We start from the raw sequence: 15617 nt of genomic DNA on the forward strand, positions 1-15617 counted from the left end.
GGACATTGTAGGATCAGCTAATGTGAAAGTTGAACACAAAAGAATAGTCAAATAGTTGTAGCTGGGTCAGGATAAAACCCGCTGTGGCGAGGGTGGATCACCATGTTGGATGTGGACTGGCATACCATGAATATGATGCTTGACAGCAAAAGATGCTCTATAGGAAGTGTTAAAGAAACATGAGGAAGTGTTCAACGATGAGATGGGCACGTTGAAAGGATTCACAGCAAAGATGCATGTATCAAGTGATGCCACACCCCGTTTCTTCAAACCAAGGTCAGTACCATTTGAAATGAAAACTAAGATAGAGGCTGAGTTAGATTGTTGCCAGGACAACGAAATCATGGAACCAGTGAGGTTCTCAGACTGGGCAGCACCGTTAGTCCCAGTGTTAAAACCAGACGGTACAGTGAGATTGTTAACCGTTACTTTATAGTCACCACACAGAGTGTCATCACTAGAACAGTACCCAATTTCTAAAATGGAGGACATGTTCACGTCCTTAGCCGGAGGAGAACATTTTCACAAACTAGACATGAGTCATGCTTACCAGCAGATTGTGCTAGATGAAGATTCAAAGAAATATATGTCACAGTGAACACGCACAAGGGACTGTTCACATATGCCAAGTTCCCATTCGGTGTCAGCTCCAGTCCCGCTATCTTCCAGAGCACTATGGAGGAGACTCTACAAGGGATTACCCAGTGTCTCTCGATGATATTCTCCTGACAGGAAGAAATGATCAGGACCACATCCGAACACTGGACAGAGTGTTACAGCAACTGGATGGGCTACGCTTCAAACGGAGTAAGTGCAGCTTCATGGAGAAGGAAGTGACATTCCTAGGCCACAGGGTGGACGCTACTGGACGGCATCCAGTGCCAGAGAAAGTAAAGGCGGTGCAGGACGCACCAATGCCTACCACAGTCACAGAACTGAAATCGTATCTGGGCCTATTAAACTACTGTAATAGTTTCTTACCGAATCTGTCGACACTATTGGCTCCTATGCACAAGCTGCTGAGGAAGGACACGCCATGGTGTTGGCGATCAGAACAACAAAAGGCCTTCAAACTGTCAAAAGAACTGTTGCAGTCGAGCAGAGTGTTAGTGCATTATGATGAAGGAAAATAACTGATACTTTCCTGTGATGCCTCCCCCTACGGGGTAGTGGAGTTAATGTCTCATTGTTTGTTGTTTCAGACAATGCTCAGTGCTTTGTGTGTGAGAACAGTAAGGAGTTCATGACAAAGAATGGAATCACACACGTCACTTGGGCACCACACCATCCTGCGTCGAATGGTTTGGTAGAGAGAGACGCTCAGACATTCAAAGAGCTAATGAAAAAGAGAGCAGCTGACTTGTTGGAGACAAAACTGAGCAGAGTGTTGTTTAGCCAACGCGTCACGGCCCACTGGACTTTTACCGGCTGAGATGATGATGGGGAGGAAAGTTGAGGTGCACGTTAGACCTAAAGAGTAAGGTGCAGGCTAAGCAAGCAGGACAGAAAACTTAGCATGACAAACACGCAAAAGCTTGCAGTTTTGTAGTCGGAGACTCCGTGTATACCAAGAACTTTGGGTGTGGACCTAAATGGATAACTTGGTTGGTTCAAGAAATCACTGGGTCTGTTTCGGCATGGTGATCCAGAGCCAGTGACATGCAACACAAAGCCCAGTCCAGCAGGCAAGGAGTTACCACAGGACACAGGTACTCCACGGCCACCAACGGACAAAGCACTTGTTAAACTGTAAGGTGATGTTATTAATGCTAAGTGAAGAGATGACTTACCAGCTACAATGAGAATGGTTACTGTTATTGGAATACTCATACAGTAGGTGTTAGATCTGAAAATGTTAAACTAACCAAGAGTTAGTTCAGATTTATGGGGGAAGGAGTGTTGGAGTGAAAAATAATGCTGGCTCATCTAACCAATAGGCGGCGCTATCACAGGTCCTAGGCTAGTTGAGTACTGGTCTCCATGATAGACAGCAGTGTAAATCAGTTCCTAATAAAGGACAAGTAAAGATTACATCCTGTGTCCTCCAATTTTATGTTGGTCTATTCAAGATACTACAGGAGCCATACAGGTCAATTAGCTCCACTCAGAGCCTGCAGTGGGGAGCCTATGTAGTGGCCAGAGTCCCCTCAACCTGACTTGACTGGGAGCCAGGTTAGAAACATAGGGCTCCAGGGCAAGAGCCTGAATGAGATCAAGGATCTTGGCGGCCAGGCTCTGGCCTCTCTCTATGGGGAGGAGAGGCTGTCTTTGCTCTGAGTGGTACGCACATCACACTCCGCTCCGAGCTGCTACCCACACCCCACTGAGCTGCTATGATACATGTGAAGGATTGACCCAAGAGACACTCAACTAGCCTCTATTTAAGCAGTCAGTAGCCACTAGGTTTGGTACCATTTCACTATCCTTTAAACTGACCTTTCACCATCTATTATTTGCATTACCTCCAGTATTACACTCTACCAACAAGGTAATTACAGAATCGCACAGAGAATTCAGTCTCTCCTACAACACTAGAGAGTAAGTAACTGCTGAGAATGAAGAGCCAAGGTTAATCGTGCTGGTATAAAAGTCCTCTTGCTAAATGACCTCTCGCAGTTTGGAGACAGGGTAGACTACCTGTGGGTGCTTGACCCCCACTCTCACCCTCTCTCGCTCAGATCTGCCCATTAATCTCCCAATCAGCTTGACCTTCCAGAGGAGAGGAGAGGAGTGTGGGGGCGGCCACCGCATTTACTAGCAGCAGTCACATAATCGGCCCGTTAAGAGGGGAAAAAGGCCTGATACTTCAGCGATGTTAGTGCCGCATGAACAGGAATACCACACACACACACACACACACAACTCCTTCCTCCTGAATTAAATGTACCACCCCTATCCCCCTACACACCCACCATCCATTAGTCAAAGTGGATTATGTACATATCTCATTAATTTGGTCCTGGCAGGTGTGTATGGCATTGCATGAAGACATTCAAATTAATAAAGTGTCAAGGTGTCATCTCCTAAAAATAAATGGTGTGGAGAGGAGGAAAGGAGATACTAGCCATTACACAGGCAGAGTGTAGTAGAGAGATGCTTAAGAGAGAGGGAGTGAGAGTGATAAGGAGAGTGAGGGAGAAAGAGATAGGGAGAGTGCAGGTGTTGATTGGACAGGGGCTGGGCGGTGAGTGCCAGGCAGGCCAGCGGTACTGGTTGTCACAGAGCATGCCAAGGTGTGAAGCTCGTCCCAGTGGAAAGCCCCAGATGTGTGAGGTGATTATGGGGAAGAGGGACAGAGAGAGAGACATTTCAAATGTCTATATTCGTTTAAAACTTTTGTGAGTGTAATGTTTACACATTTGTCCCTTGTTAATTACCCTTTTGTTTACTGTTTCCCATGCCAATAAAGCCCTTTGAATTGACAGAGAGAGAGATAGAGAGAAAGAGAGAGAAAGAGCTCTGTCACACGTTGGGTCTGTACATTGTCAATGGTAAGTTTCGTGGAGACTCCTATGGTAGGTACACCTACAGCTAATCTCTTGGCAGTAGTACTGTAGATTACTTTTTGACTGAGCACGACCGAGAGTCTGTCTGAGCGTTCACAGTCAGCCCACTGACACCCCTATCAGATCATAGTAAAATCAGTCTACTTGAACTGATCAATACTCAATCATGAGGAATCACATTTATTTATTCGTTATTTTACCAGGTAAGTTGACTGAGAACAAGTTCTCATTTGCAGCAACGACCTGGGGAATAGTTACAGGGGAGAGGAGGGGGCTGAATGAGCCCATTGTAAACTGGGGATTATTAGGTGACCGTGATGGTTTGAGGGCCAGATTGGGAATTTAGCCAGGACACCGGGGTTAACACCCCTACTCTTACGATAAGTGCCATGGGATCTTTAATGACCTCAGAGAGTCAGGACACCCGTTTAACGTCCCATCCGAAAGACGGCACCCTACACAGGGCAGTGGGATATATTTTTTTTTAGACCAGAGGAAAGAGTGCCTCCTACTGGCCCTCCAACACCACTTCCAGCAGCATCTGGTCTCCCATCCAGGGACTGACCAGGACCAACCCTGCTTAGCTTCAGAAGCAAGCCAGCAGTGGTATGCAAGGTGGTATGCTGCTGGCAAAGCCAAAGGAACTGCAAAATATTGAGGACAGCTATAGTAGTATAGGAACCAACCAAAAAACAATTAGGCAACAACAAATACAATCTCTTTTAGACAACTTCCTGGACAAAACATTTCACTGTATAAACTTGGCAGTAGAAAGCCTAAACAGTATATTTCACCTTTCAGCTTCCCTATCAAATCAAAAAATGTCAAGCGGACAACCTAAGAAAAAACAATTATAATGACAAATGGTTTGATGAAGAATTCAAAAACCTAAGAAATAAATTGAGAAACCTATCCAACCAAGACCCAGAAAACCTGAGCCTACGCCTTCACTAAGGTGAATCACTAAAATAAAGAAATACACTACGGAAAAAAGAAGGAATAGCACGTCAGAAATCAGCTTAATGTCATTGAAGAATCCATAGAGTGGAGACAAATTTAACCCCAATAACTACCGTGGAATATGTGTCAACACAGCAGACTCGTACATTTCCTCACTGAAAACAAAGTCAAACCGTTTTTTTTACCAAATTATCATACGACAGACCACCTATTCACCCTGCACCTCCTAACTGACAAAACAAAGGCAAAGTCTTTTCATGCTGATTTCAAAAAATCTTTTGACTCAATTTGGCACGAGGGTCTGCTATACAAATTGATGGAAAGCAGTGTTGGGGGAAAAGCATACAACATTATAAAATCAATGTACACAAACAAGTGCGAAGTTAAAATGGGCAAAAAAACTATTTCTTTCCACAGGGCTGAGACGGGGATGCAGCTTTCTTTCCATGGGCTGAGACGGGGATGCAGCTTTCTTTCCATGGGCTGAGACGGGGATGCAGCTTTCTTTCCAAGGGCTGAGACGGGGATGCAGCTTTCTTTCCACGGGCTGAGACGGGGATGCAGCTTTCTTTCCACGGGCTGAGACGGGGATGCAGCTTTCTTTCCACGGGCTGAGACGGGGATGCAGCTTTCTTTCCACGGGCTGAGACGGGGATGCAGCTTTCTTTCCACGGGCTGAGACGGGGATGCAGCTTTCTTTCCACGGGCTGAGACGGGGATGCAGCTTTCTTTCCACGGGCTGAGACGGGGATGCAGCTTTCTTTCCACGGGCTGAGACGGGGATGCAGCTTTCTTTCCACGGGCTGAGACGGGGATGCAGCTTTCTTTCCACGGGCTGAGACGGGGATGCAGCTTTCTTTCCACGGGCTGAGACGGGGATGCAGCTTTCTTTCCACGGGCTGAGACGGGGATGCAGCTTTCTTTCCACGGGCTGAGACGGGGATGCAGCTTTCTTTCCACGGGCTGAGACGGGGATGCAGCTTTCTTTCCACGGGCTGAGACGGGGATGCAGCTTTCTTTCCACGGGCTGAGACGGGGATGCAGCTTTCTTTCCATGGGCTGAGACGGGGATGCAGCTTTCTTTCCGTGAGGTGAGACGGGGATGCAGCTTTCTTTCCATGGGCTGAGACGGGGATGCAGCTTTCTTTCCGTGAGGTGAGATAGGGATGCAGATTGAGCCCCACCCTCTTCAACATAAATATCAACGAGGGCACTAGAACAACCTGCAGCACCCGGCCTCACCCTACTAGAATCTGAAGTCAAATGTCTACCATTTGCTGATGATCTGGTGCTTCTGTCCACAAACAAGGAGGGCCTACAGCAGCACATATATCTTCTGCACAGATTATGTCAGACCTGAGCCCTGACAGTACATCTCAGTAATACAAAATTAATGGTGTTCCAAAAAAGGTCCACACAAAGGACCACAAATACAAATTCCATCTAGACACTGTTGCCCTAGAGTTCCCAACATTTTTATAGTCCCGTACCCCTTCAAACATTCAACCTCCAGCTGCGTACCCCCTCTAGCACCAGGTTCAGCGCACTTTCAAATGTTGTTTTTGGCCATCATTGTAAGCCTGCCATACACACACTATACAATACATTTATTAAACATAAGAATGAGTGAGTTTTTTTCATTACCGGCTTGTGGGAAGTGACAATTAGCTCTTACAGGAACGCAAATAATACAATTTATTTAACCATCATACATATAAAACCTTATTTATTACTTGAAAATTATGAGTAAATCACCCCAGGTTAATGAGAAGTGTGTGCTTGAAAGGATGAACATACAGTTGAAGTCAGAAGTTTACATGCACTTAGGTTGGAGTCATTAAAACAAATTTTTCAACCACTCCACAAATTTCTTGTTAACAAACTATAGTTTACTAAGTCACTTAGGACATCTACTTTGTGCATGACACAAGTCATTTTTCCAACAATTGTTTACAGACAGATTATTTCACTGTATCACAATTCCAGTGGGACAGAAGTTTGCATCCACTAAGTTGACTGTGCCTTTAAACAGCTTGGAAAATTCCAGAAAATGATGTCATGGAGTCAACTGGAGGTGTACCTGTGGATGTATTTCAAGGACTACTTTCAAACTCAGTACCTCTTTGCTTGACATCATGGGAAAATCAAAAGAAATCAGCCAAGACCTCAGAAAAAAAGTTGTAGATCTCCACAAGTTGGGTTCATCCTTGGGAGCAATTTCCAAACGCCTGAAGCTACCACGTTCAGCTGTACAAACAATACTACACCAGTATAAACACCATGGGACCACACAGCCGCCATACCGTCCAGGAAGGAGACGCGTTCTATCTCCTAGAGATGAACGTACTTTGGTGCGAAAAGTACAAATCCCAGAACAACAGCAATGGACCTTGTGAAGATGCTGAAGGAAACGGGTACAAAAGTGTTTATATCCACAGAAAAATGAGTCCTATATTGACATAACCTCAGCTAGGAAGAAGCCACTGCTCCAAAACCAACATAAAAAAGACAGACTACGGTTTGCAGCTGCACATGGGGACAAAGATGGTACTTTTTGGAGAAAACTACTCTGGTCTGATGAAACAAAAATATAACTGTTAGGCCATAATGACCATCGTTATGTTTGGAGGAAAAAGGGGGAGTCGAATAACACCATCCCGTGAAGCACGGAGGTGGCAGCATCAAGTTGTGGGGGTGCTTTGCTGCAGGAAGGAACTGGTGCACTTCACAAAAAAGATGGCATCACGAGGTAGGAAAATGATGTGGATATATTGAAGTATTTAACATTTTTATTTTACCTTTATTTACCTAGGCAAGTCAGTTAAGAACAAATTCTTATTTTCAATGACGGCCTAGGAACAGTGAGTTAACTGCCTTGTTCAGGGGCAGAATGACAGATTAGTACCTTGTCAGCTCGGGGATTCGAACTTGCAACCTTTCGGTTACTAGTCCAATTCTTTAACCACTAGGCTACCTGCCGCCCCATCTCAAGATGTCAGTCAGGAAGTTAAAGCTTGGTCGCAAATGGGTCTTCCAAATGGACAATTACCCCAAGCATACTTCCAAAGTTGAGGATAACAAAGTTAAGGTATTGGAGTGGCCATCACAAAGCCCTGACCTCAATCCTATAGAAAATTTGTGGTCAAAACTGAAAAAGCGTGTGCGAGCAAAGAGGCCTGGGCCAAAATTCACCCAACTTATTGTGGGAAGCTTGCGGAAGGCTCCCCGAAACGCTTGACCAAAGTTAAACAATTTAAAGGCAATGCTACCAAATACTAATTGAGTGTATGTAAACTTCAGACCCACTGGGAATGTGATAAAAGAAATAAAAGCTGAAATAAATAATTCTCTCTACTATTATTCTGACATTTCACATACTTAAAATAAAGTGGCGATCCTAACTGACCTAAGACAGGGAATTTTTACTAGGATTGTGAAAAACTGAGTTTAAATGTATTTGGCTAAGGTGTATGTAAATTTCGGTCTTCAACTGTAACTCTGCGATGTTGGGTTGTATTGGAGAGAGTCTCAGTCTTAAATAATTTTCCACACATAGTCTGTGCCTGCATTTAGTGTTCACGCTAGTGAGGACCGAGAATCCACTCTCACATAGGTACGTGGTTGCAAAGGGCATCAGTGTCTTAACAGCGCGATTTGACAAGGCAGGATGCTCTGAGTGCAGCCCAATCCAGAAATCGGGCAGCGGCTTCTGATTAAATTACATTTTCACAGAACCGCTTGTTGCAATTTCGATGAGGCTCCCTTGTTCAAATATCGGTAAGTGGACTGGAGGCAGGGCATGAAAGGGATAACGAATGGATGTTGTGTCATCTGTTTCTGGAAAGCACCTGCATAATTGCGCATCCAACTCACAGGTGCTTTGCTATATCACATTTGACATTGTCTGTAAGCTTGAGTTCATTTGCACACACACAAAAAAAATCATACAATGATGGAAAGACCTATGTGTTGTCCTTGTTAATGCAGATAGAAAAGAGCTCCAACTTCTTAATCATAGCCTCAATTTTGTCCCGCACATTGAATAGTTGCGGATAGTCCTTGTAATCATAGATTCAGATCATTCAGGCGAGAAAAAAAACATCGCCCAGATAGGCCAGTCGTGTGAGAAACTCGTCATCATGCAAGCAGTCAGACAAGTAAAAATTATGGTTAGTATAGAAAACTTTAAGCTCATCTCTCAATTTAAAAAAACATGCCAATACTTCTGTATGTTGTAAAAGCGTTACATGGTTGCTGCCCATATCATTGCATAGTGCAGAAAATACACAAGAGTTCAGGGGCCTTGCTTTAACAAAGTGAACTATTTTCACTGTAGTGTCCAAAAAAATCTTTCAAGTGGTCAGGCATTCCCTTGGCTGCAAGAGCCTCTCGGTGGATGCTGCAGTGTACCCAAGTGGCATTAGGAGAAACTGCTTGCACACGCGTTACCACTCCACTATGTCTCCCTGTCATGGCTTTTGCACCATCAGTACAGATACCAACACATCTTGACCACCAAAGTCCATTTGATGTCACAAAGCTGTCAAGTACTTAAAAAATATCCTCTCCTGTTGTTTTGGTTTCCAGTGGTTTGCAGAAGAGGATGTCTTCCTTAATTGACCCCCCATAAACGTAACGGACAGGAGCTGTGCCAGGCCGCTAAGTCTGTTGACTCATCCAGCTGTAACACATAGAATTCACTGGCTTGTATGCGAAGCAGTAATTGTTTCAAAACATCTCCTGCCATGTCACTGACGCATCGTGAAACAGTGTTGTTTGATGAAGAGATTGTCTGTATTGTTTTTTTTGGCCTTTGCCCCAGCATTGGTTCCCTGTGTTGTTTGGTGCTTCAGATTCACAACTGTCAGTGTCCATGCTAGCTGGGCTAACAACAAATGTAGAATTACTGATGCTAGCATTGGATGTGCTTTTGAAGGCAGAACATATGTGTATCGTCGACAGGTGCTGGTGTAGTACTGCTGGTAGTAGCAGTACTACCAGTAGAGCTGGTATGTGTCTCTATTGACATGGGCCGTACCTTTTTAAAACCATTTATACATTTTCGAGCAAACGGAATGAGTAGCAGCTACGTTTGGCTACATAAGGACAGGTAATGTAACGGTAAATGAGTAATGTGATTGGATGTTAATTATTTGACAAGCCTAGCTGTATTTGACATTGTGTTGTTATTTCACAAAACACTAGATGGTTAAATGTTATTTTCGGCAGTGAAACGAGGCTACTCAAGCGTGAAAAAAAATAAACTCGTCCAAATGTATAGCCCCGTTGGAGAATCTAAACGGACTGTTTGAAAATGTGAAGAAAAAAAAAGAAAAAATGATATTTGGAGTATCCCCAACGGCATTGCGCAAACCCCAGTTTGGGAATACATGCCCTAGAGCATACAAAAAAAACTATACATACCTCGGCCTAAACATCAGCACCACAGGTAACTTCCACAAAGTTGTGAATGATCTGAGAGACAAGGCAAGAAGGGCCTTTTATGCCATCAAAAGGAACATCAAATTTGACATCCCAATTAGGATCTGGCTAACAATACTAGAATCCGTTATAGAACCCATTTCCCTTTTTAGTTGTGAGGTCTGGGGTCTGCTCACCAACCAAGAATTCACAAAATAGGACAAACATCAAATTGAGACTTTGCATGCAGAATTCTGCAAAAACATCATCCGTGTATAACGTAAAACACCAAATAATTAATGCAGAGCAGAATTAGGCTGATACCTACTAATGATAAAAATCCAGAAAAGATCTGTTAAATTCTACAACCACCTAACAGGAGGAGAAACCCAAACTTTCCATAACAAAGCCATCACATACAGAAAGATTAACCTAGAGAAGAGGCAAGGTGGTCCTGGGTCTCTGTTCACAAACAGGACAGCAACAGAATTAAACGCAACCAAATCATGAGAAAACAAAAAGATAATTACTTGACGCATTGGAAAGAATTTACAAAAAAAACAGCAAAATGGAATGCTATTTGGCCCTAAACAGACAGTACACAGTGGCATAATACCTGACCACTGTGACTGACCCAAACTTAAGGAAAGCTTTGACTATGTACATACTCAGTGAGCATAGCCTTGCTATTGAGAAAGGCCGCTGTAGGCAGACCTGGCTCTCAAGATAGCCTTTCCTTTGTGCACAATGCCCACAAAATGAGGTGGAAACTGAGCTGCACTTCCGAACCTCCTGCCAAATGTATGACCATATTAGAGACACATATTTCCCTCAGATTACACAGACCCACAAAGAATTTCAAAACAAATATTATTTTGATAAACTCCCATATCTATTGGGCAAAATACCAGTGTGCCATCACGGCAGCACAATTTGTGACCTGTTGCCACAAGAAAAGGGCAACCAGTGAATAACAAACACCATTGTAAATACAAGCCATATTTATGTTTATTTATTTTCCCTTTTGTACTTCAACTATTTTCAGATTGTCATAACACTGCCATAATATTACACTTTAAATGTCTCTATTCCTCTGAAACTTTTGTAATGTTTACTGTTCATTTGTATTGTTTATCTATTTCACTTGCTTTGGCAATGTAAACATATGTTTCCCTTGCCAATAAAGCCCTTTCAATTGAACTGAACAGAGAGAGAGAGGTGCGATTGCTTCAGAGAACAAGTTGGTTTCAGGTAGAGAGGAACTGTCGAAATACACAAAGAGGGGATAAAGAGTGCGCGAGAGCGTATTCCAGAAACTACTCCGCATGCTAAGTACACAAAGTACCCATGGTGTCTCATTAGACAGATGGTTCCTGTGAGAATCAGAAAGGAGTGGGTGAGAGAGAAAGATAGAAAAATTGATTTCTATTCTGTCACCTGGGATGTGAATTGAGAAGCTTCCAGAAATGACCTGGCTAAGATGCAAAATGTTCTGTACTGCAGTCTGTGGTGTAATGGCAGGTTACAGGAGCTTTAACAAGGGGCCTAATTAGGATCAGAGCCCCAGGGGATTACGCTGGCATTAAGGCCAGGTTAACGACACCTTCAGGGGGAAGAGTCTCCCTCGGCGTCAGCCTCTCAAGCCAACCTCCACACCTCACCACCGTCCATCTAAGAGCGAGACAGAGGCACGAGGAGTTATGGCCGTGACATCACTACTAACCCGTGACATCACTGCTACAGTAGCACCAATCCAGACAGAGGGCTGTGTCTGCTAGCTGGCATGGACCCTTATTTATGACTGGACCACAGTGAAGAAGTAGCCCATTCTCTCAAGCATGCCATGTTACCGCCAGCTTACAGTTCCCTGAGGCGCACTAAAAATCGATTAGTACTTCATAGCAAATCAAATAAACGCAATCTTTACCAGAGTTATGGTCGACTGGACTAAAAACTATGCCATAGTGATGGGTCAACTGGGGATGGTGAGCCATAGAGACTCCTTCTTAGTGTTGAGATGGTAACACTTTACATTAAGGTATACTTTATGGGTAACTAAGTCGTTTATAAATCCAGGGATAACAATTATCCTTTTTCTGATAACGTAATAAATTCAGACATTGTCAATTGGTTATTCCAACATAACGGTTCGCCATCAACGGGCAGGGCTGGTTGTGTAGTCAGATGAGTATTCCGATGTGTAACAAATCTCCTGTTCAAAGGGCCGTCTATTGATCCATGCCAGTAACGTGTCCGCCTTAGATGTGGAGCACAACGGAGACATGATTGATCAAACCCAGAGAGATGATTAAAAGCAGCCAGTCACAGGGCTCCATCACATTAACAGAAGATTGCCTGGCCGACATGCTCAAGGAGAAAGAGACTAGAAGTGGGGTGGTCAGAGAAACCTTTGAAGATGGCCTTTTTTGGTCCAATCTGAGCTGAAGTAATCAGGTTTGGATGAAAGCTTCCGTGGCCTGGGCACTTTGTTTGGCTGGAATAATAGTGGGCCTCAACAGAGCAGGGGAGGTGAATATGTATGTGCAGTGCCTGGGTGGACATGACTTTGAACAATGCGTGTCCATGACATGTACATCAAATCTGAAACCGTGGACCAAAATGGCTATTTTCAGACATGTATTCAACATGTGAGTCGTACCACCTGTATCCTGCTTCAATCCCAGACCAGCAACAGAGCAGAGAGAGACCGCCTTTGGCCCGTTTGACACGTCAGCCCCACTCCACAGAGAGATTCTGACGTCCGTAATAGCCTGCAGGGCCACATACAACACGGTGTTATGCCAAAGGGTTTTGGTTTAACCCAACGATAACACAGTGTTCCACAGAACGCTAATGAAACATTTACCACACAGGTGAGGCCTCTGAACTTTTCAGGTGCGGGGAAATGATTGCTATGCGTTAACGTGTGGAGTCGGCGTCTGGATTCATGCTCCAGAGTGCCTTCTCCCGCCCCTACATTAGCCTGGCAGTGAAAGGTTCAGTAAATAGAGCTCTCAAGCCTTATGCAAAATGGCAGGCATTTAGCGGAAATGCTAATGATAAGCACAGGGCTACAGATGACCACAGTTATCATCGCGTTATGAATGCATTGGAGAGCCAAGGTTAGTTACAGGGACAAAAAGGGAATTAATTTGCCCTCATCTCGGCATTACAGCCATATTTCAATCAATGTCGTTACAATCATAATGAGGTTGGGGCTCTTAGCAAAAAATTACAACCAGTAGCAGACCGTATCAGGATCGTCTCCACGTTGTTTTCCTTGAAGATCACGGTAATAATGCGGCTGTGAGCGAGTGTCAGATTGGAGGACAGGAAGTGTGAGATAAATGTATGTGACACATGAGGGGAGCGCATAGGGAAGGGCAGAACTATGGGGCCCTCCTCTATTCTACAGCGTAAAGAGCAGAACTATGGGCCCTCCTCGAGTCTACAGCGTAAAGAGCAGAACTATGGGCCCTCTATTCTACAGCGTGCAGGGCAGAACTATGGGGCCCTCCTCTATTCTACAGCGTGAAGGGCAGAACTATGGGGCCCTCCTCTATTCTACAGCGTGAAGGGCAGAACTATGGGGCCCTCCTCTATTCTACAGCGTGAAGGGCAGAACTATGGGGCCCTCCTCTATTCTACAGCGTGAAGGGCAGAACTATGGGGCCCTCCTCTATTCTACAGCGTGAAGGGCAGAACTATGGGGCCCTCCTCTATTCTACAGCGTGAAGGGCAGAACTATGGGGCCCTCCTCTATTCTACAGCGTGAAGGGCAGAACTATGGGGCCCTCCTCTATTCTACAGCGTGAAGGGCAGAACTATGGGACCTCGAGTTTACCGTGTGAAGGGTTAGGAGGAGCAGATGGAGTTCCAAAAGCTCCCGTATAGACACGGACTCGGCTGTTCTGGAATACTGGAAAAACTCCCCGCTCTGTCTGACACCCCCTTTCTTCTTTTTCTTCCCTCCCCCTCTTTTCTTTCATTGTCTTTCTCTCCAGCCTTCCTCAAACCCACCAACTGCCGCCCCTCCCCAGGCCTGAAAGCACAGCCGGATGTGGGGTAGGCCTGGAGTGAATGAGGTGGGGGAGGGATGGGGAGTCTCCCTACTACCTGGAATGATTAGTGGGGGTGGGATGGCAAGAAAGAGGTATGAAAAAAACTGGGCAGAAAGACAACTGATGTCTTCTGTGCTGGCAACAGCCTTTTCTAATCCTAGCCCTGGGGCCACACTATGCAGTCAAGCGGGCTATTACATGGCAACAATTAGGGGGCTGGAGCCTAACACCTGGTCCTCCCCATTCTGGCCCTCCACTGGCAGCTGACTGTACAGTCTCATCGCCAGGTGGTCCTACTTCAATGACATTAGCTAGTCACTCAAGAGTTAATCAGGAGCCTGTCTTAGCCTAGTGTTGGCTGCATGGATCCCATTTACCAGCCTCAGCCCCATCCAAGACTGGCTGTCTTTTTATGGGGATGTACGGAGACAACGTTGTTTAGAAAACTTGTTCAAATGAAGATCTCTAAGAGGGAGCTCAAATAATTAACCGATGGACTGAGGCCTCTAGGATTCCATCCTGTTTAGCAACTCGAGGTGCGTCCACATACAGCGAGGGACTATAATGGGCCTTTTCATGGACGCACAAAAACAGATGGAGGAGCTGGGAAGTGCTATACATCTCTGCAGATGGCCGCGACAAAGTAGGGGGAGGGAAACGGGATTTGGTCAAAGTCGGCAGATACAAAAACAAGTGGGTGTAGACTATAGCAGCCAGGGCCATATCTGCCTCCACAAAGGCCATTCCATCTATATCCCCCTGCCCTGAAGATCTGAGAGTAAATAACACTCATTACAATGACAATACATATAGATTTGTAGCCCAAACTGCTAGAATCTCATCAATAGTAATTAGTGGCTATACATAACTAATGAAGATGTGCACAGCACATAAATCTGAAGAGCTCAGGGCCTTTGTTTTCCTGCCAAAGCCTTTTGGAGGAGTGCAGGTCTGGTAAACAAGGTTTTCTGTCAACATTTCAAATGGAAAAACCTAGAGAGGAACATCTACAATGACAGGGAGCCGAAAGTCTTGTTTTAGAAAGAGACTACTAAGAGGTTATAAATCTAGAGCTGATGACCAGATAACCAACCAAGCTCTCTCTTTGTCCAGAGCAACAACAGCAGCACAGCAAATACATTCAGGCCACCAAATGACAATGCCAATCATAGAAAGGCCTACTGTACAGTATGTTGCTCTGTGGCCAAATCAATGGCTGCCACTTGACAACGTACACATACTCTCCCCATTACCACATCAAAGGGAGCCTTCTGGAAATGGCAGAAAATGCACTATACACACTTTAATGTTTCGCTTGTCTCTCTATTTGGAAAATTCCATTTAATGCAAAAATGCAAATGCTCAGGACAAGGACATCCTCCACGGGGAAACAATGGAGCCGGGGCAGAAGAGGAATAGGTGCTGCCTTTCAACTGTTTAAAGAGGCAACAAATATATAATCAACTCATTCCTCTTTAAAATAACCAATTAAGGCTGTGACATTTAACGCAATGTGAAGAAAATCTTTAGACTAACAGTGGTTCTAGTCTCATTATGATAAAAGAGAATTGAAAAGCTAGCCTAATGCCAATTTTAGGACAAAACAGAGCGAGGCCAAAGGTTTCCAGACAAAAGAAGTCCCTAACCCAGGGCCACGTCACAGACACTG

General features: G+C 44.7%; 1 protein-coding gene across 4 annotated transcripts in view; it reads right to left on the minus strand.

Moving 5' to 3' along the window:
* Positions 1–15617, minus strand: part of LOC109903954 (Ral GTPase activating protein catalytic subunit alpha 2) — a 137794-nt gene that overhangs the window by 19025 nt on the left and 103152 nt on the right. The window lies entirely within an intron of this gene.

Source organism: Oncorhynchus kisutch, linkage group LG14, assembly GCF_002021735.2.
Source record: "Oncorhynchus kisutch isolate 150728-3 linkage group LG14, Okis_V2, whole genome shotgun sequence".
Classification (NCBI taxonomy): domain Eukaryota; kingdom Metazoa; phylum Chordata; class Actinopteri; order Salmoniformes; family Salmonidae; genus Oncorhynchus; species Oncorhynchus kisutch.